This window comes from Cydia pomonella, chromosome 14 (genome assembly GCF_033807575.1).
Source record: "Cydia pomonella isolate Wapato2018A chromosome 14, ilCydPomo1, whole genome shotgun sequence".
Lineage (NCBI taxonomy): Eukaryota > Metazoa > Arthropoda > Insecta > Lepidoptera > Tortricidae > Cydia > Cydia pomonella.
Window position 1 is genome coordinate 18,294,227 of NC_084716.1, and position 23,328 is coordinate 18,317,554.

Sequence of the window (23,328 nt, forward strand, 5' to 3'; positions counted from 1 at the left end):
TAACTTCTTGTTATACTAAAGTACAGATTTAATGATTCTAACTGTACATTTTACACATAACATCGATAAACCATCACTTAAGTGGCAATTGTCTTACTTTCTCATTTTAAGACGCTATTAATAATATTTTATTGATCAATACACTTATATACAAATCGGGAAACATGATCTCACGAGAGAACTTTGTTATTCAAATTTGATTTTTATCTAAAGATGTTAAGGTTCAATTTTAATTGCGTGTGATTTGGATTTAGATCGGTTTGGATTAGATACAGGGTGTTTGGTAATTGCAGATCGATAAATATCTGATACATCTGTAATCATAACAATCAATTAGGATTGCGAGGTTTTGGCACATTGCTGTTTGGCCATAGAGTTAAGAAATTTAAAGAAGTGTGTGAAGTGAAGTGTATTATACATTATTATTATTATCAGTAATACACTGTCAAAATCTTGTGGGTTCCTCGTGAGCACCGTGTACAGGAAATATAGAAACATTAATATCTACTAATTAAACTAAAGTCGATATTTTCTATAAACCTAATTCAACGTAACTTATAATTTATAATAACTTTTCCGAAGTTAGTAATTTACCATATGGCGGCACCTATTTTTAGTAAAAATAAAAAAAAACTTCAATTTTCAGACATGTTCAGTACAGTCACGTCTGAAAGTATCGATACAAAAAATGTGCCAAAATATGTATACGCTACCTTAATATGGTTTATGGTTTAAGACATTATTTCTCATAAGAATGTACATTATTCACTTAAAATGAGAATTTAAATTTAACTTAATGCTATACAATGACGTGGTGTGTATGTTTTTGCATCCCTCGGAAACACGAGTAAATGCGCATAAATACTTATTTGAATAGGTGTAAGGTTGGTATTCGTAGCGCACCGTAATATATGGGCAATAAAGTCATGTGTACATGTTTTTGGCACTTTTACGGTATCGATATTTTCAGACGTGACCGTACATAGGATTGCTAGTTAGTTAAAAGACATAACTTAAGCTTAGTGATACATATATATGAATCGGGTAAAGTACATTTTTATATTTAGAATAAAACCTATATTCGTCGTAAATATACTAAAGAACAAGTGACCAAACCCAAAATATTTTATAATCTATCTTTTGAATTTAAGATTAGTAGTTAAGTTTAATATTATGTAATGTGATTTTTATTGAAATAAACAGCTTAAATTTTTTTATTATTATTTTTTAATAAAATTATTTGATTTACTCCTAAATTTTAACCATATCAAGCCATCATAACATATTTAATTTTATTCATATTCTTTATTCATTTATACAGTTTTCCGACGCTTCTAAACATTTCTAACTCTACATAGTCCAAGAGGTCAGAACAAGTCCACCAGCCCACATTTATTTAATTATCGTATTAAATTAGTTGCCACTCTCGATTGTTGCTTGCACAATGACGAGTCCACTTTCGACGGTGGGCGAGTCCATTCATGTACAGCGTGATTTAATTTGTGCAGTTAGCATCAAATGTAGCTAATAAAATAATACGCAACAAAAGTATCTACCATACCACGTGATCGTCTATAGACAAAGAGAAATCGTTTTGTTCACTTCAGAATATTCTCCATTCTCCATGATTTTTACTATGTTATCGCACTAAGAGAAATTAGGTTTATAGGTTTTCCTTTTCTTTTTCAAAATTTGCAAAACAAAGAAAAAAATTTTTTTTAAAGCGAAACCTATAAACTTAGGATATTTTATGCTGAAGCGATCTAAGTGATTTGTTTAGATTTGTCTAGTGGAAAACGTTTTCTCCTAAAATAAAATTTCATAAAAAAATTATATTTAATAAGTATTCTTCCTTTTTAACAGGTTAATGAAAAGATATATACATAGGAACAATTAGACTATAGAGATATATCTATATTTGGAAATGTTTTAGATAGTGGCAGATACCATTGCCGCGTTGTTTTATAGGGTTAGACCAAGATAAGTCGTCATAAATTTTGATAACATACCTAAGCAATGCAAGTGTTATTTATACGTCATAATTTCATAGAAGTCTGACGTTTACACTTACACTGCGTGTGCTATCAAAATCGTTGCAGACTTGTCTCGGTATGACTCTACGCTATTTTTGATACTGACTAAAGTCAGTAGTAGTAGTACTTTATAAGGTGGCTACAAAGATCTACATCGGGGGTCTCCAAACCCCGGCCCACGGGCCAAATCCGACCCGAGAGGCGTTCCAATCCGGCCCGCGGACACCCAACGCGACAGCCCACGGTTCGGCCCGTGGGAGGTTACCAGACGGATCCCAGGCTTTAGGGGTTCAGCATTCATTGAGAGTGGGACTGTTCCTAACAGCAACAACTAGACCACCCGGTGCAAAATGATGGTGGCCCACGCGAAATTTTCTGAGGTGCAATATGTATTGTATTGTATTGTAGTTCGGGCGATTTTCCGCAACTCGACGACTGGCGCCTATTTTGCGTGACAAGGGGGGGTGGAGGGTTGGCTACTCTGGTGGTGCAATATGGCCCTCGGGTAAAAAAGTTTGGAGTACATACTTATATAACTTGAATTTTATACTAAAACTTAAATACTAACAATGCACAAACCATTTGTAAATAATACTTAAAACCTTAAAATTTCAAACAAGGTCAATTTCATAAGCAAAGGGTTTTTGAAATTCAACAAGGTGGTGAAATGATTTATTAAAACTTATTAAAGTCAAATTCAAAAACTCAAAATTCAAAATTTTATTCTGCAAGTAGGCCTCAAGGGCTCTTTTACAAGTCAATACAATATTTATAGTAACATCATATAGTGACATGAAAAATACATAACAAAATTTATAAATACAACAGCCAATAGCCTGGGTAAACATTACGTTATAATAATCTTAAAATAAATAATTACTACAATACAATAGAGATGTATAGTCTCTATGGTTAAAAACACATTAAATCTGGAGAGTCATCGTCAATTATAAAAAAAATCAAACAAATCCGATAAAATTAATCAGAAATATCACAACAATAAAATGCATAGTTAAGATGTACACTATTTCTAAATTCCTTAAGGGATTAACAGCCCGCCGGACGGTATCGGTCTGTCAGTTAGAACACTGACAATAACGAACAACTGACACGCCGATACCGTCCGGTGGACTCTTAATCAGCCCTTTAGACATTTCCTATAGAAAGTATAAAATAAAAATAAAATACAACCTGTATATAGGTACTAAAATTGAAGCCACCTTGCAAGACAAGCTGCTCTACTTCGTTGCAAACATTATAATTTATTGTGAGAACCGAATGCCGAGTAGAGTAACTAAGTGCCGTGAGGCATTGGTCAATGTTGTTTTATGCCTTTTAGGGTATTTAATTACTTATTTATGGTCTAGAATGAAGTAATTATGCTAATTAGCATAGCGAATTATTGCGGTAATCAATTTGAGATAAATTAATGAAAGCAAATCATATTATTACTTTTTTATATACAGTGTGTAAATCCAATACGGACAATAAATCAAACCAGACAGAATTCACATGTGTTTTTTTTATATAACAAGGTGGCAAACAAGCATACGGCCTGCCTGATGGGAAGCAGTCTCCGTAGTGTCTATGAGCACCTGCGACTCCAGAGGAGTTACATGCGCGTTGCCGACCCTAATGGCTCCTCTACACGATGGACCATCATAGTGGCCCACTAAGCTGGGCCGGCGTGTAGAGACGGTAGTGGTGTCGGATGGCTTATGGCGCGCGGGATGGCGGTGGGATGGCCGCGGTGTCGGTTTTTCGTCCGCACATCAAAGGCAGTGAACTAGAGATGGCTGTCCGCATATCTACACGTGGCCCATCCCACAGTGCGTGCTCGAACGTGGTCGAGTGTGGACGTTCGTGCTGTGTGTATTATTTTGATTAAAAATGACGAGTATGTGGCCGCATCACGAAAGAATAAAGTTTTTAGAGTTATATCGGGGAGAAAGCGTAACATGGAACCCCAAACATAAAGACCAAAACTATAGAAATCAGGTAGCAGGATATTTAAAAAAAGTTTTTATAACAAATAGTGCACGAATTAATTAGAGGATTAGGAAAATTACTTATACATTACGCAGATATCTGTATACACAGTACATTCACGATTTAAATAAATAAATATACCAATAATAAAAGAAATAAATATTAGATACCTATATACCTAAATATATGTACATACATAAATTATATTTATGAACAATATATACCTACACAGCGCCACATTAAGGAAGAGACAAGTAATGATTTTTAGTAGGGTTTCAAAGCTTCGAAGAGTTTATTGCACAAATTTAAATTGACTTAGTTGACAACCTGTCTGGCCTAGTGGGTAGTGACCCTGCCTATGAAGCCGATGGTCCCGGGTTCAAATCCTGGTAAGGGCATTTATTCGTGTGATGACAATGGATATTTGTTCCAGAGTCATGGATGTCTTCTATGTATTAAAGTGGCTGATAGACGGGCGAGTAAGTTCGCGAACTTATGGCTCGACGACTTTTTTCGCTTGTAAAGTACGCGTACTTAGGCTCACACACGAGCGAAAAAGGTCGTCGAGCTGTAAGTTCGCGAACTTACTCGCACGTCTATCCGGGACTTTAAGTATTCATACATATGTATATAATATGTATATCGTTGTCTAAGTACCCACAACACAAGCCTTATTGAGCTTTCCGTGGGACTTAGTCAATTTGTGTAATACTGTCCTATAATAAGTAGTTTATTTATTGCGATGGATAGATAACATCCACCATAATCTTCTACGTCATTTCTTTTTAATTACTTTGTTATTGTGCAGATTAAGAAAAGGTTGGTACGTGGCGTATAAATAAATTGCTGCAGCGGCTAATGGTTCCACGTCCATCTTGGAAAACGAATAGATCGCAACTGAATGTCGCCATCGTGTAGTGGCGTGTCAGCCATCGCATGGCCATCTCGCTGGGCCGTCGTGAAGAGGAGCCATTACCTAGCCAGTGTTGGGTAGACCTAGCTGCGTACCGGTAAACCGAATTAATGTTGTTTTTTTCTGACTTTACCCAAAAGGCTTGGAATTACCCGACTAGTATTAACTAGTCTACCAGGGTAAACTTGAGTTTTAATACTAAATAAGAGATAAACACCTTATGGTACTTTCTACCAGTTAATCTAACTGAATAAACAATAGACAACATGAAATGTGTGATTCGTTTTAATCCGATCAATTGTCTTTACTTTAACAATCCCTTTACGCTGCCGCACCATCGATCAGCCGGGCGCCATCTTTGATCGATGAGTTGTCGCCTAGCACTGCATTATTGGCTGCGCTTGCGCATACTAGTCTCATCAACCAGTGTCTAAGTATCCTTGGGATATTTATGACCAATGGCTAATATGCATACTACCTTATAGTATAATCAACTTGAAACTCTTCATCAAAATGTATACATACCTATCGAATACCGTTCTATCGTCGAAACAGTCTACTGACCAGTTTTACGACCTTGTTGTATAGACATAAGGTTATTAATAATCAGTCAAGAGTAGTGTTAGTTAAATGAACTGGAAATCGGTATTTCAGGCAACCAGTGGCCCACGGATAAATATCTTAAAACTAGCATAGATATTATAAAAAATATGTAAAAAAAAAAATTACAAATCAAATCACATTATGGTTGCGATGCATTACGGAACCCCGCAGTGTCAGGAAGCCGGCCGCGAAACTTGACACCCTTCGGCCAAAACTCCTCCATGGTGATTCGTCAAGGAAGTTCGCGTAAAACTCCTTTCTGCACGTTTACGGCTTTAAGACTGAAAAACGAGTCAAGTTCTTCAAGTTTAGACTCAAAAGACGCGAGTTCTATCACCAATTATCATGTTTAGTCGTTATACTGGTTGTTTTGAGGCCTCGACTCGTCTGTCCTCGTAGCGCTTTAGAATAAAACGGCTGCGCTTGATTCAATATCATAACGATTATCAAAAGGTCGTAACTACTACTCCTTCCATCGTCAAACCCGCCATTTTTGATTAAGATTATAATATAATTAATCGACACTGTAACCAATTGTTGTTTATCCCTGTCCAACAAGTAAGGCTTGTAATGTATAGGGTTGGTGATTGTTTAATTAATTCATTGTTTCTCACTTAAAGGTTAACTAGTTGCTGAGATTCTGTGGAAAGATAAATTCTCATTTGTATGTTATATTATACAAAGTTACGGAGTATAGTTGACAAAATATAATTTACACCATTCTCTGGAACAACTTGTATGACACATCAGTAAAAATTATATTTTGTCAATCTTAGAGGTCGTCTAGAGAGAGAGAGAGCGTCTAGTCAGCGCTATGAAAATGGTGTCGCTGCGCAGTTGCGCCAACGTTGCGTCGAGCAGCAGCCATAGAGTTGACTAGACGCTGACGCTCGGAAGGCACTAGTGTGGAGTGGCCCTTATACTATCATGTAAAAAAATTAAAGTGACAGACACATCTTTTCTCCAGGGTTTCGTTGCAGTCAGCATGAACTTTGACCAAGCGCACAAGCAAGCGTACAAGGCACAGTTTAAATAATTATATAATGAAAGTAACAAAAAAATACGTCCCAATCGGGAATTGACCCCACAACCTTGGCTTCACCTAAACCAACGCTTATCTAATTGAGCTATCGGACTATTGTCTAATCTATGATGTAACGTCGTATTGTACTTTCTCAACTAACAGCGCAAACGCACGCAAACATTACCACGGTTCACACCGAGCTTACAAACATAACTTACAAACGGCAATATACGGCTAAGCTTTTAACAGATGCCATACGTAAATCAATTTTTCGCAACAATAGACCACTTTGAAACACAAAACGGCGCAACAACCATATACTCTTCAAACTAATTTAAACCTTATCGTAAACCATTAAAGTCTGAATTGGGTTACAGGTCGAATGGGATGTCTGGTGGATGGTATGATGCAGTAAGTAACAATGTACACTTGCGAGCACTTGCTTGAATGCTTGCGCCAGATACGTTCACAGGGAATCTATGTGTTGGTTCGATTTATTTGATAGCGTAAAATAATAATATATATACAAAATGCGATAGGTATTTGCTGTCAATCGCCAAGTAGGTGACTCTCGGCTTCTCAGTTGGTGTAGCTACGAACGGGTGTCCCGGAGTCGCAAGTTCGAGTTTCATCCGAGACAATGAAGTTTACATCGTTAGCGGACGTCAAAGCTTAATACAGAATTAATTTAACATAAAGTCATGTTTTAGTGTTATTAATTATAATCTCTTTTATATCCTGGATGTTTTTTTTTTTATTTTATATATACTACGTCGGTGGCAAACAAGCATACGGCCCGCCTGATGGTAAGCAGTCTCCGTAGCCTATGTACGCCTGCAACTCCAGAGGAGTTACATGCGCGTTGCCGACCCTAAACCCGCCCCCCCTCGATGAGCTCTGGCAACCTTACTCACCGGCAGGAACACAACACTATGAGTAGGGTCTAGTGTTATTTGGCTGCTGTTTTCTGTAAGGTGGAGTTACTTCCCCAGTTGGGCTCTGCCTCTGCTCTAGATCTGGAATGACATCCACTGGCTGTGCCCTACCACACAAAGCCAGATGACATTCACAATGCCCATACCTCTCTTTTGGACGTAGTTTAAGGACGTACCCGGGTCCAAAATGTGGTTCTAGTTTTAAACCAGTTCCTGCTATATTATTGGTACATAATAAACTTTAAGATAAACTTTTCCTCAGTCATCGTAGTTGCTAGGATGTGGTTTAGTTTTAAATGTAATCAAATACTTAATTACATTGAAATAACAATTAAAAAACCTAATGTTGATATCTTCTGGTCAGGTTTCCGTTTCATTGGGCCGATTTTTTATTACGAGCGCTCGATGACGTCACTCCAATTTGTTTATTTGTAGGTTTACACATCGAAAAAACAAATTACGAATCTACTACTAATTGATGGTTGAATGCCAAGACGTTGTGTCACAATTTGACGTTTAAAAACAAAAGACTACAGGCCTAGGTTAGGTATGTAAGGCTGTATGAAATTGTATGAAATTCCATTACATATAATCTTCACTCATCGCACCGAATACGTATTTCCGGACCTAATTTGACGTATGTAAGTCATGTCAACATTTCATTGCAAGTTTGAGAAAAGTGCGTTTTTGGTTTAGTTATACAACACGCATTGTGAACATTGCGAGCGAAAGACTTAATTGCGTAGTTTGTACGATTATTAAAACCTTAATTAATCGTAGTGTTCAACGCGTAGTATTTTGCTCACAATTGTGAAAAGACAGACGTTATTCTCGGCAGCAAAAGTTTTTATTAAACACTTAGGTATTATAGGACATTATTACACAAATGGACTAAGTCCCGCAGTAAGCTCAATAAGGCTTGTGTTGGGGGTACTTAGGCAACGATAAATATAATACATAAATATTCATAAATACTTAAATATATAGAAAACACCCATGACTCAGAAACAAATATTCGTGGTCATCACACAAATAAATGACCTTACCAGGATTTGAAGCCGGGACCATCGGCTTCATAGGCAGGATCACTACCCACTAGGCCAGACAGGTCGACAATTTTGTCTTGGCATTGGCACATTTGAAACTAGTCAATCCTTAAAACCTTTTCTCGCTAGTTAATTCTCCATCCTAATTTATGTATAAATGCGTAATAATTGTAAGTTCCAATCATCATAATTTAGCAGACTGAATCAATATAATACTAACATGAAATAATTAAGATTATAATCCTAATACCAATGCAAAAACAATTAAATATAGCTTATGCAAATACCAATGATTGTAATTACCATTGGCTGTCTCCATGCACACATATGTACGGTACGGCCTTGACACACAAACGCATGCAATATTATATATTCATTTATCATTACTAGGGATCCCGTTCACTTTCATTGATATGATTATTTGCATATTATGTAATCTCATTACATACTAAGTAGTGTCAAGGAATGACGATTTATGTCTTGATTTGGAAGGTAGCATTACCTAAGTATGAACGATTGATTTATTAATTTAATGTGATTTTAGTTGGGTAATCTGATATAATTGATTAGCCATACATATATTTCAGAGTTATTCAAGGATCGTGAATATTCTTTTTTAGGGTTCCGTAGTATTTAGGAACCCTTGTAGTTTCGCCGTCTGTCTGTCCATCCGAGGCTTTGCTCCGTGATCGTTAGTGCAAGAAAGCTGCGATTTGGACACTGACAAAGTGGTACAATAAAAACTAGAAAAGATAGGCAGAGTTTCAAACAAAAACAAATCATCAAAAAATATGTGATCATTCCAAAATTGGTCCAACGAATGTTCAACTTTCACTACAATTTTTATTTTCTAAATAATATTTAAATAAATTCTGAAGTATCTAAATTTGAGGTAATATATCGACTTAAGAGTGTTGTTATCTTACCATAGAGACAAAAAAAGATGAACGACGCATTTTTAACAAAAAAAGAAGTCAATTAATTTATATTTCTACATATGTACATTATGTCAGATCATAGAATTTGATCACTTCAGGATATAGTTAGGTTCGACTTTTTCATGATGTGGCCAGCATGTGATCATGTGGCAGTGTTAGCCGAACGTTAATCAGAATTGACAATTAACCATTCTAAATTGAACCGTAAACCGTAACGGACGGTTTTGGACCCGGGTACGTCCTTAAACTACGTCCAAAAGAGAGGTATGGGCATGTTGTAAGAGAGGTATGGGCATCTCGCTTTGTGTGGTAGGGGACAGCACAGCGGATGTCATTCCAGATCAGAGCAGAGCCCAACTGGGGAAGCACCTCCACCTTACAGAAAACCGCAACCAAATAACACTAGACCCTACTCATAGTGTTGTGTTCGTGTCGGTGAGTAAGGTTGCCAGAGCTCAACGAGGGGGAGGGGGGGTTTGGGTCGGCAACGCGCATGTAACTCCTCTGGAGTTGCAGGTGTACATAGGCTACGGAGACTGCTTACCATCAGGCGGGCCGTATGCTTGTTTGCCACCGACGTAGTATTTAAAAAAAACGGACGGTTACAGTTTACGGTTCAATTTGTAATGGTTAATGGGCAATTCTAATTAACACTGTCATGTGGCCTACAAATGATCAATTCTAAGATCTGGCCACGATTTACACTTTGCAAATTAATGTGAGTTTCGCACAACCTACCCTCTCTTTGCATTTCCGTGTGCGGCCGGTCTGATAAAAAGGTTGACAAAGGATATTGTATGGAGAGAGGTCCTATTGTTGTTTGTTTTCCACAATGCGGTGACAAGCTGTTGACTTGCAAGGACTTGCAGGATGATATGCTCTACTTGGGTTTGCAAATTGAATTTTACTACGGAATTGTATAGCGAGCACCGGGAAGTCCCGGTTCCGGAACTGAATTTTTATAAAAAAACCAGAACCAGGAGCACCCCCTAAATTTTACACGAAGAACGCACCTACCTGCATACTTTCTTAATTATCACTGTAGGACTACGATGGTCGGTTTTTTATCATCTGTCATCATGTCTGTCACGTTCTAACAAGTATGTAAGTGCGAAAGTGACGCATGACATGACAAGTGATAAAAATGCGACCATGATTCCGCCGCTGACATAGATATCATACATTAAAAAAAGTGACCAAATCCACCGGTGGACTTGGTCACTTTTTATTTAGTGCATAAAATCTATTTCAGTTTTTTGTATGTAGTAGTGTGACTATTTAATAAACATATAAAGCAGAAAATATTTCATAAAATAATTTGATTTGTTCCCTAGTTGGATTATGTAACTGTTGCAGTTGTGAACACCAAAAATGTTACACTTTCTCACCCAGGTAACAAAACTATGTTGCAAATTTAAATCAAGAGAATTTTCTTAAAATTATGCTTATAACTGATTTTTAGGGAAGTTTCTTCAGTCAATCAATTAATACAATATTGTTAAATTATTTATTATGGAACGAAAAATAACCGTTACAAGAAATAAAATTTATTAGTAGATACATATGTTGGCACTAGAAATACAACCTATGTACTTATACGCCTCAGTACAAAAGAAACTGGAACAATTAGGAAAACACCGAAAAAAAGCTATTTATAATATCAGCAAATATGTATGTAGTTAGTTTCACAGAAAAATTCATTCATTCGTTCACATTATGCCTTTGCAAATTTCTTTCTATGTCATAAAGACAAATAGTGGTAAGTAGCATTGGCGACATTTACGACGATAACGTAGTATTTGAATACTGTAGCTAAAGTAGAGCAACCACACATGCGGACACTTCCAGAACAATAGCGACTTAGTGGGCAACAACTGCAGATTGCGCTTGAAATATTCACAAACTCATTCTGCGCCCGTCCGTCTGTCCCTAGCCTGAATACCAACATACACAACACAAAAAATACGAGAAAATATACTTTATGCTGCAGGTGATAAAGTAGGTTACACAGGCAAAGATAAAGTGGTGTGCTCTCAAGAAAATTGTTTAGATGTTTGCATTAAAATGTATTTATGCATAACAATGTGACCCCAAAAGGCGCAACGACCTCGGGAAATTGATTTTTGTTAGAAATATCGATTTTTATACAATTTGTTTTATGTCGTATTGAAATAGAAAGGCTGTTTTTGGAATAATTTTGCTGTTCTATTTGATTTATTGGACTTGATGGTTATCTGTGCCGATGATTTATACAACAGTTTAACAGTTTTACGGTAAACGTGTATGGGAGCTTGGGAATATTAGTCACGGCTCGTTTTGGGAGTCACTACTAATTTGTGTCGTAAATTTTAGGTAAAACTTAATAGAAAAAGGTTTGTATTCTAACTTGACCATTGGAACCGTAGAACTGACGTTTTTTCGAAAATAAAGAGAAAAAAAGGAGTGAGTGGTTCCAACCATGACCATTGATTTTTTTGCCGTTGGCGTTAGCTTTTCTGCGAAAGAAAATATCTTTAGAAACCGTCAAATTCCAACAAGTTTTCCTTTTACATTGGTAGTTATTTCGGTAGAAATTGGTGCCTACATCAATTCTTGGTTGCTCATTCTTCGGAGTTGGTAGCACCTGAGCGACTTTGAATTAAACCAAAAAAGCAGTAAATAACGATTGGAAAGCTATGATTACGAATTTGTACCGTAAAAAACGACGTGTGATTAAAGGAAAAAAAAAAACAAGATTAAATTTGTTTTTTTTTTTTGCCAAGTCCGATATATTCAGTTCGTCTAACGACTTCTAATTTCACCTAAAATATGTCACAAACAAATTAAAGTTATTATTATGATACAAATCAAACGAAAATAAATTCACACGCTCATTTAACAATCGGCCGTTCTTAAAATTCCAACAAAATACATTAATAATTAGTTAATTTCCATATCGAATTTCATACGCCGTCGGCCACCGTAGCAACCGCCATTAGACGGACAATTTGTATGGTAAACTGGCTAACTTATGTATACGAAGAAAATCATTTAATTAGAGACCCCCTACTGTTTATATTGATTACTCTTCGATGCTTAGACTAAGTAGAAAAAACCTCCAACTGATTAGTATACCAATCTAGCAAGACCCCTTTTTACATATACAAAGTTTGTAGAGTCGGGTCTTATTAATTTGGGTGTATGGTGACCATAATTTTCGAACTATTACACACGGAAAAAACATGTAATTTGTCGCCTTTCTCACGTAACGTGTGGTGCCGACGGGTGGTGCACGTTTAATACAAAAATGACGATTTCTCATACAATAATGCATTTGTTTGAACAGATTGTTTATTTAACGGTTCATTTTGTTTCAAGTTCATGCATTTAAATTAAGATTTTGTTATTCAATGAAGGAATTAATTTCTTAGTTTAATCTTTCTTTTGATAAATTCAATTTGTCATAGATTGTACAGCAGTATTCAAATGCAACATATTATATTAAAAAAAGATAGAATTTTTCGAATTGGTATGTTTTGACATTAAACATTTATATTCATTCGTGTAAGTTAAGTGCGTAGATGTTATACGTTTCTAAAATATTGCTAGATAAATAATGTAATTTTCTGCCCTCCGGGCGGAAAGCGTCAACTTTGCTCCCACTGCGCTAAACGAAGTTGCCGCTTTCCGCCTCCGTCGAGCAGAAAAATAGTATGCGCACCACGGGAGGAAACGTAGGACATTCCATCCCGCTTGTTTGCCACCCTCGCCTTCGGCTCGGGTAACAATTACACGCGGCACGCAATTTCCTACTTTTTCTCCCTTGGGACACAAATATCTATTAAAATAATACAATAGTCAAAGGGAAAAATACTCAAAGAACTTTTTTTTTTACTTTATTTACATAATGGATAAATACAGAGGTATTACTATTAATAACTAGCTTAATTCTAAAATAGGTCTTGGAGACAGTGTGTAAGGATGCTGGCGGCATTTTCTCGTTTTATCGCAATACGATACGTTGTGCGAGGAAGCCGCCAGTTCTTTGGTCAATACTTAAATGCTTTAATTTTTTTTCCTTATACAGTAAAAATACTATTATCAACTCATGTTAACATGAACCTATTTAGGTTAATACGAATTTTTATAAAACATGGGTTATATGGTTAACCCATAAATATAATATAGATTTTTGTGTTGAAGTGATAACAAAGTATATTTAAGATGCATGTATTTCTTTCTATCACTCATTTTAAAACCCTTGCACCCTTTATCACCGAAAATAATGGCTTCCAAAATGACAGGAAGCTGCCACGATCGACCGGAAACGCGTCCAGACAGGAAATAGATTTTTGAAAGTTCCGAGTGAAAAGTGCGCTCGTTCGCGTTTTGTTTTGGACGATAACTGGTTTATGGGGTGGAAATTACAGTTGGTGCCCGAAGGTTGGCTGGAAGATATTGTTGCAGTTAATAAATAGCTACTTTCTCGAATTACCGGCTTAGAAAACGGAAAATAATATGTGTTACCTACTAGCAAAGAGAATTTGAAATAGACGTGGATTGTCAAAGAAGGTTATGGCGCCATCTCTCGAAACGATGCCGCCATACCTTTGGCCTATGCTCTAGTAGATGGCGCCAGTTTTTGATATTTAACAAATTTAACACATATCAGTGAAAGAATAAGGATCAAAGTCAAATGGCGTTCTAAAAGTTTTAATCATGTGTCGAAATTTAATTTAATTTAATAGTATCTTATCTTATCTTATCTTCTAATTACCGGGGGCCCTTGCGGATACACTTCGACCCATAGGGATCTTTTGTGTAGTTGCCCCCTAAGGAAAGACCCATTTAATAGTATAGTTATTTTCAATCTAACACATTGTGTTGGACTAAAAATTATTGTACAATAAAATTTGCGCATCGTTTAATTACGATAGAATACTGTACAATATTCTACAAGAACATCCTGTAACTATAATTAAGTATTCTTGCAAATAAATTATATTGATTGATTTGATTGATTGAAAGATGGCAGTAAAACTGTGGCTGCAAAGTTTACTTTGACAGTCCACCTCTATTTCAAAATATCTTTGCTAGCGATCGTTTTCAATAGCAGTCGATTATTATTTAAATTAATGCGTCTTTATTTTATATGGATTTTGCCTAGAAATTACGAAATCGATATAACAGTGTACCTACTTAATTTAGAACATTGGGCAGAAAAAGTAGAAACCAATCTTAAGCTCGGCCGAATTTCACCTTCCCATACAAACAGAGTTTCGTTTTCATTTTAAAATTACGGGTTGGATTGTAATGAAACTTTGCACATACAATGAGATGAGGTATAGCTATGCCTGTAATTAGTTTATACAGCTCCAGCTTATAAAACAAACGAAATAGAGCAAAAACAAGTTTTGTATATGAACATTTTAATAACGCTGTATTTTTTTAACTGTGGTTTCTGAACCTACATAAACTAATTACGAGCATAGATATACCATCCTATTGTAAGTACAAAGTTTCAGAGCAATCTAGCCAGTCGTTTTAAAATGAGAGCGTAACTACGTTTGTATGGAGAACCGAGCTTGCAGCGGACACTTAACTAAAATCAAGAACAGAGGACCCACCGCGAACCACGTTCGTCGTGTTGCCTCTCTGTCGCACTTATAAAATTTTACCTAAGTGTGACGGGGCGGCAACACGTCGAACGTGGTTCGCGGTAGGCCCTCAGGGAATAAGTAAGCGATTAGTGGCGGTAACAAGCTAACGAGTTATGTTATAATATAACCGAATAATAAATTTGCAAGATCTTCCAGCTCATTGCGCTCAGCGCGCATTGCCACCGCGTCCCGAGTGAGCGCAAATAGCGAACGCGTTTGTGTGCGCACCCACACACAGAGAGATAGTTTCTCGCTACGCGGCGGCGCTCCCGTCAGCACGACGGCGATATTCACCTAAAAATCTCAAATTTGTGTATGGGCTCAGCTCTTCGAGCAACACAGGGAAGGGAGACGGCATTCGTACTATTTCCCCTCTGCCAAAGCATAGGTACAACTGTACCTATGGCGGTGCATGTTGTGACTCGTCCGTACACAAAAAGAGTTCGAGGTGTGCAAGCTTTGTCTTTGACGTGTGTCATTTTCTATGTATTTGTATCGTCATTACAGATTGGATTTTGTATGTAGTGTAGTGAGAAGTGCGACTGTGTGCACGTTTCCCCCGCAAGAAATGGCAGAATAATTTTCACGGTAAGATATCGCTTAGGCTCCTCCCTTCCGACGTGTCGGAAGCCGATGTTGCTCGAAGGCTCAGCTCGTCTTAAATAGTCAATCTTGCTAAGTGTTTTTTTTTTTTTTTTTTATACTACGTCGGTGGCAAACAAGCATACGGCCCGCCTGATGGTAAGCAGTCTCCGTAGCCTATGTACGCCTGACACTCCAAAGGAGCTTACATGCGCGTTGCCGACCCTAAACCCGCCCCCCCTCGTTGAGCTCTGGCAACCTTACTCACCGGCAGGAACACAACACTATGAGTAGGGTCTAGTGTTATTTGGCTGCGGTTTTCTGTAAGGTGGAGGTACTGCCCCAGTTGGGCTCTGCTCTAGATTTGGAATGACATCCACTGGCTGTGCCCTACCACACAAAGCGAGATGACATTCTCAATGCCCATACCTCTCTTCCTGGAGTGGAGTCTGTGTCCTGGAGTTATATTTGACACCGTTTGAAACCTTTCCCACAAACTTCTTACTGATGCTTACGAATGTCTTCATTTAAAGCGTTTCACATTCGAATTAACAACGAATGTGGGTTACACTGCGCGTAAAATTTTATGGAGTGCGTTATTGCAAGTTAACAGTGAGCAAGCAACAGAATGTCATTAAAGTGTTTTTATACATTATTTGTGGAGTTGTTCACGCCATGAAACTTGAGAAAAGTTTTTTACGATATGTCCAAAAAAGGATAGCCATCTGAAATGTTATTAATGACAGTACAGTCGCACAATGTACTATAGACCCCATATTTGTTGCATGTGCTTTTTCTTCCAGAAATCGAAAGTTTTTGTCATTTTAAGCTTACTAGTAAAACTCCGGCTTAGATATGACGAGTAGATTTTGAGAAAAAAAAATCAAAGTTTGCCTTTATCCGGGTCCGAAAAAACACAAAATAAAATATTGCAAAAAATTTAAAACATATTTTCTTATCTTTATAACGATTATCAGATATTGCTATCACTCCGGATATATGTGCAAAATTGGGTCCTTCTACCTACTACGGATAACGAAATATTAAATAATTTGTCATTATTCTTTAGATTTTATTTAATCGTCCATAACACAGTATTAGCAGATAAAAAGTGACTTAAACGAAACCTTGGAAATACTTCTATTCATGGTATTAATTTTGTAAGCTAATTCAGCGTTATTTAGAAGTTATTGGTATTTTAATTTATATCCGGTTTATATCCGGGTATTTTTGTGCTAGGGTTGTCACTTCATCATAAAATATATAAATATATATTTTTATTTTTGAAGTATGGTTTTGTATATTATTTTATTATTGAAACTTCTTTTTAATCTTGATTTCAACTCATAAGCTTTTTGTTTAAATTAGCTTAAAATAACAGTTTCGTATTTACAGCGAACAAACTTTCGATGAAATGCTATGTGTGACATGGGAAGGAGTCCACCCTCGTTAGGCGATAGCTAAAACCCCATGTCATTACATGTAGCATGGAGATTATGGAAGAGAGATTGATTTACGGCTTGAGTCCATTACACGCTTGGATTAGAGCTTTAGAATTTGTGCTTAAACTTGGATATAAATCCGAAGTCAAAAAATGGCGAATTCCAGAAAATTCTGAAGGTGGTCGTTTGGTAAAACTGCGCAAAAAAAGAATACAGGATGAAGTCCGAGAAAAAATGGGCCTGCTTGTGGATGTGGTGCAACCAACGTCCGGCACCACTAATGACGGCAACACAGCACGAAGAGCATTCTCCGATAGGTACCGAAGTACATTCGCTGAAATTTTGAATGTTGAAAAGTGGCTTTTAGACGATTTATATATTATATTAACAGTCTTGTCCAGCAACTTGCAAGTTGATTCTGAGAAGTTTGGCAGTTTCTGCAGAAACCTGGCTTCAAAATACGTGAAAACATATAAGTGGCATCCAATGACAGTTACGTTACACAAAATTTTAGTACATGGTGCAAAAATAATAGATTTCACCACGTTACCGATTGGAATGTTATCGGAACAAGCAGCAGAGTCACGTAACAAGTTTTGGCGACAAGATAGGGAACATCATTCAAGAAAAATCAGCCGTGAATCAGCTATGTTTGATTTGTTCCACAGAGCACTTGTTACATCCGACCCATTTATATCGGACTTTACCATAAAAGAGAGAAAAAATAAAACAAAAAAGATTCCCCTACCTACGGCAGCAGTCAATCTGCTAAAACCCATTCATGACCATTTTAAAGTCACGGACGATTATTCATCAGCCGAGATAAATGTGGATGAAAATTTGATTCTTCAGAACGAAGCTGAAGTTTGAATAAGGTGAATAATTATTATCGCTAAAATTTTAAAAAGACATTTACACCAGAATAAAAATATTATTAACACCCGGATATACGATTGTGACAACCCTGAACAAAAACTAAAATTACTGATAACTTCTAAATAACGCTGAATTAGCTTACAAAATTAATACCATGAATAGAAGTATTTCCAAGGTTTCGTTTAAGTCACTTTTTATCTGCTAATACTGTGTTATGGACGATTAAATAAAATCTAAAGAATAATGACAAATTATTTAATATTTCGTTATCCGTAGTAGGTAGAAGGACCCAATTTTGCACATATATCCGGAGTGATAGCAATATCTGATAATCGTTATAAAGATAAGAAAATGTGTTTTAAATTTTTTGCAATATTTTATTTTGTGTTTTTTCGGACCCGGATAAAGGCAAACTTTGATTTTTATTTTCTCAAAATCTACTCGTCATATCTAAGCCGGAGTTTTACTAGTAAGCTTAAAATGACAAAAACTTTCGATTTCTGGAAGAAAAAGCACATGCAACAAAAATGGGGTCTATAATACATTGTGAGTCGCCGTCAAATATATTGGAGCGGCCGAGGTTCTTCTCTAGATCTGAGGCCCTACCGCGTACCACGTTCAACGTGTTGCCTCCCTGTCACACTTACGTACGAATGTACAAGTGCAACAAAAAAATACAAAATAGAAAATTCTTTATTCAACAAAAAATTCAACAAAATGTCATCTCGCTTTGTGTGCCCTACCACACAAAGCGAGATGACATTCACAGTGCCCATACCTCTCTTTTGGACGTAGTTTAAGGACATACCCGGGTCCAAATTAAATCGGCATCTGGACAGGCTAAAGCTCTAACCCATACTGCCTTGTTATATGAGGAATTTTTATTTTCTGCAAGTTCAATTCGGTAAACGTCTTCAGTATTTCTATTCTGGGTCAATTCCGAAACCAATGTCATTTTCGTAGTCATTGTCGATAAGATCGATTTAAAAAAAAATTATGACAATGGTGGCTTATCTATTTATTTAAAATGCTAATTATGATAGCTTAAGTATTCGTATTAGGCTTAAATAAATGCCCATTGTTATCTAAAACAATAGTGGCGACATACTAAAATTGTAAAGGGGCACACACGGACCAATTGTGGTTTAATGACTGGCTATAAGCGTTAATCGTTGGAGCTGCTTGTGGCGCGGGTTATAGGAGGCAGCGTTAGCGGGTGGGGTAGCGGTAGCGGATTAATATGTGACATTAGGTACCTTTTCCGTGTTTTTTTGTTTACGATTTTTATTTTAGTGATTGGACCTACAGGCCAATTCAAACTTACGTTTTGACCTCCAAATAATATCAATTTGCTATTATTCGCCCGTGCGTCACTCACGTAACTACGTGTACGATCAATTACGAGAAAAAAGCACGTGTGAATGATGTGAGAGTTTCAGGCCAATTCGAATACACGTAAATAACATGATTCACATATCATTCTGATGTCAGTGTACGTTCGGATTGGCCTCGAAATTCAACAAAATGGCATAATTTTGAATATCAAAATGTTCATTCGAATTCGTCTTCTAGTTTCATCTGATGGAGAGTGACGACATGGCTTAAGATTAATTTCAGTGCTTCCGCTTATATTTACCTATATATGATATGGGTGAACAATGGCGAAATAAAATTCAACCGTCAATCAGGGTGTCATATGTAGACAAAGCATAAGGTCTTAAATGTTTAGGTCGGCACGCATGCAGATTTGGTTATGATAATCAAGAGCACGGAGCCACGGAGTCACTACTGGCTGGGCTCGGGCATTGCGCGAGAATACAATGAACAATGGCATTTCCAATGGCTATTACAGCTACTATGAGTGGTGTGCCAGAGCTCAAGCAGGCTTTCATTCTGCAATAGTTACAGTAATAATATAAAATAATAATTCAGCCTATATACGTCCCACTGCTGGGCACAGGCCTCGTCTCCTGTGCGAGAGGGCTCGGGCTATAATCCCCACGCTAGCCCAATGCGGATTGGGGACTTCACATACATCTTTGAATTTCTTCGCATATGTATGCAGGTTTCCTCACGATGTTTTCCTTCACCGAAAAGCTAGTGGTGAATATCAAATGATATTTCGTACATAAGTTCCGAAAAACTCATTGTTACGAGCCAGTATTTGAACCCGCGACCTCCGGATTGAAAGTCGGACGTCATATCCACTCGGCCACCATGGCTTACAGTACCGTAAAACCACCCAACTGTAGTCCAATACTGCAACTATGGTCCACAAGTTCAAAAGGAAATTAAGTATCTATACACATGTTCCTTGTGGTTTACTCCTAGTTTTACCTTCCATTTATAAACATACTTTGCCTTAGAACTACAAAAATATAGTAAAATACACACCTGAACGAGAAAAATTGAGTTTATTTGTGGACCATAGTTGGGAGCTTTGGACTATAGTTGGGTGGTTTTACGGTACACAATAGTTTTTCCCCGCTAACCGCTCATCCCTCACACCACCCACTTAATCGTTAAAATAAATCTTGGTACGATAATGCCAAGCTAACGAGTGACGATACAATGCCGCGACAATCGGCGGCGGCGCCTTTCATCTTGACACTTTGTCTTCTAGAGTGCGCTTGAGTGGATTGGCTGATGTACCGGCTTTCACTTGTTTTCGACAGTTTTTTAGATAGCGGAATTGGGGCCTTTGAAGCGTTGAGCACCTACTTGAAGAGATAAAAACTTGTATTTTCATCAGACTTGAAATTTGGTGTTTAGTGAGGTAGTTTGCCAACGATTTTCTCTTTAGTGTGATAAATTGTAAAGAAACTAAAGCTAACTTGTAATTTTTTTACTGGTTTTTGAACAATCTTATCTACATCTTTAACAAGAGATAGGTAATAGGTCTCGCACATAAAAGGAGGCCTGTGCCCAGCAGTGGGACGTATATAGGCTAAATTATTATTATTATAGATAGATAAAGGAATTTCATACATCCTCAAACAGTTAGGCCTATAAAGCAACATTCTTTTGTTTATAAACGTCAAATTGTGACACACCGTCTTGGCATTCAACCATCAAATAGTAGATTCGTAATTTGTTTGTAGCAATGTGAACCTACAATTAAAAAAAAATTACAACTTTTTTATTGCAAGTTTGTGATAAGTATTATACAAATCTCGCCGAGAAACGGGGTTGCCGGCTGCATAACCCTATAGGGTCTCGCTACGCTCGGCTGTCTATATCTACTTAACCTGCAATCCTTCGGCCTCTATAGTAACGTAATATTTCCTTGATAAATAGGCATCACATAATTTTAAAGAATTTTTTTCCCATTATAAGTTCTTCACAAAATAAGTGTACAGGTTTTAAAGGGTTGGCCATCTTTCCTATAGCTATTACCTTCCATATAACTCTGTCAGCCGCTTACCATCCAGCGAGATGCATATGTCAGTAGCATATGTCATTTGCATGCATAAGTCATTGACGTAGGTAGAAAGCCCTTCAGCAAAGAATGCGCAAAAGCCAATCCTCGCTGACCGCACTACATGCTTATTGGTTTATCGGATGCCTGGGTAATCTGTGAATTTTACAAAGAGGCGGTCTCTTTGTTCTTTTTCAGATATATTTTAAAATTATCCACTCTCGGGAATCGATTGAACGGATGCTCGGTAAGGCTCAAAGCGTTTTTTCGATTGCAGATTGCGGGAGATAGTCGTTCGATTGTAGGCTTGAAATGGTTCAAATTGCTACCTATTACGCTTTGTTTTTCTTATTTAGTACATATATAAACAAGCATTGAGGTTATCAGTTTATTTTGCATTTTAATTATTGTACTTTCACACCCACTACCCATCACATCAGGACAACCAAGCGTGGATGAGAGAATGGGAATCTCAGAACAGTGTAGACAACACTATTTTTTAAATTGGACCCAGGGAAACGGCCTCAAGGGTTCACGGAAAGCCGAGAAATATGGTGCAGACTTAACCGCCTCAGAATTGGCTTCGGTAACTGTGTGTACCTCTGGCACAAGTGGGGGTGGAACTAGTCTGCGGCGTGCGAATGCGGACACCCAGAGCAGACGGTGCAGCACATGGTATTCGAGTGCCCCGTCACGAAATACAACGGAACAGCTGAGGATTTTAAACACCTGACAAAAGATGCGAGTATTTATCTGCAGAAATGTAAATTTTGAATTAAGTTTTTTATTTGTATGTAACCAGTGTGTAAACGCCATACGATAAATAATAAATTGTAAAGCGTGCGACTTTAAAATTGGAGGTAGCGGGTTCGAGTTCGAACCCCGAAATAACTCTTCCTACGCATACTCATACAGATGGTTTATTATTCAAGGCATATTACACAGTTGCAATTATGGACTTCAAATAAAGCTACACCAGCTCTAACACTACACTTCTGACCCGAGAAGATATAAATCCCTCCTTAATTGTAGGACACATCTTTTCAAAACATTACATTTTATAATTAACATGCATTAAATAAGAAAAAGTACAACTTAAATTACTATAGAATTCATGCAATTCCATACAGTGGGAACTTTTATTTAATAGAAATTTGATTTAAAAATATGTACATCAAATCATACAAATACGTGGCTCTTTCAGAACATATATCGAATTCTGTTTCGAATTACAAAAGAAAAGAAATGAGTATATATATTATAAAAATCTGACTGTTTTGCTATGAAATAGAGTAATCAATACTTACATCCACAGTGGAGGCATATTGTGCAGACGCAGGTGCGTGAATTCGAAGCCAGGCGACGCACAGAACTTTACGATAAGCGTGACGAGCTAAAGGCCAGACCACCTATGGCCATAACATATAATTACGTCGGAGGGGTGCTGACCTGCAGCGAATGTGGCCGCACATTCGCTGCTAAGATTGGCTACGTCAGTCACCTGAGAGCGCACCAGCGACACTCTCAGCGGTAGAAAGCAGTTGCTGTGGCCGAAAACGGCTAGGAGACGATGATGACTTACGTATCTGAGGAGGCTTTCCCTTTTTCCATAAAAAATATAGTAATAATTTAATGCATAAAACAATTTCTTAGTAAGCGTACCTAGACATAATAATGATGGCATTTTATTAACACAAATATAATTTCCTTGTTGCAGGTTTTTTTTCACGCCGAGTCACGTATAAAAACGAGAGAAGAATCCAAGCATTCTACTTTTTCGGGATGAGTTAGAAAAAGGTAACCTTATTTTTTATGTAACCATTAAGGTACTTAGTAATATATAACGTGTGTGATGTGATCAACGGCTCATAAACACAACAAATCACGCAC

General features: G+C 37.2%; 1 protein-coding gene across 1 annotated transcript in view; it reads left to right on the plus strand.

Moving 5' to 3' along the window:
• The window catches only part of LOC133525150 (transcription factor egl-13), a 531,288-nt gene that overhangs the window by 139,744 nt on the left and 368,216 nt on the right, over positions 1–23,328 (plus strand). Inside the window, exon 2 of the mRNA XM_061861413.1 lies at positions 23,156–23,235. The gene's annotated coding sequence lies outside the window, so the exon portion shown is untranslated. The remainder of the gene's footprint in view (positions 1–23,155; positions 23,236–23,328) is intronic.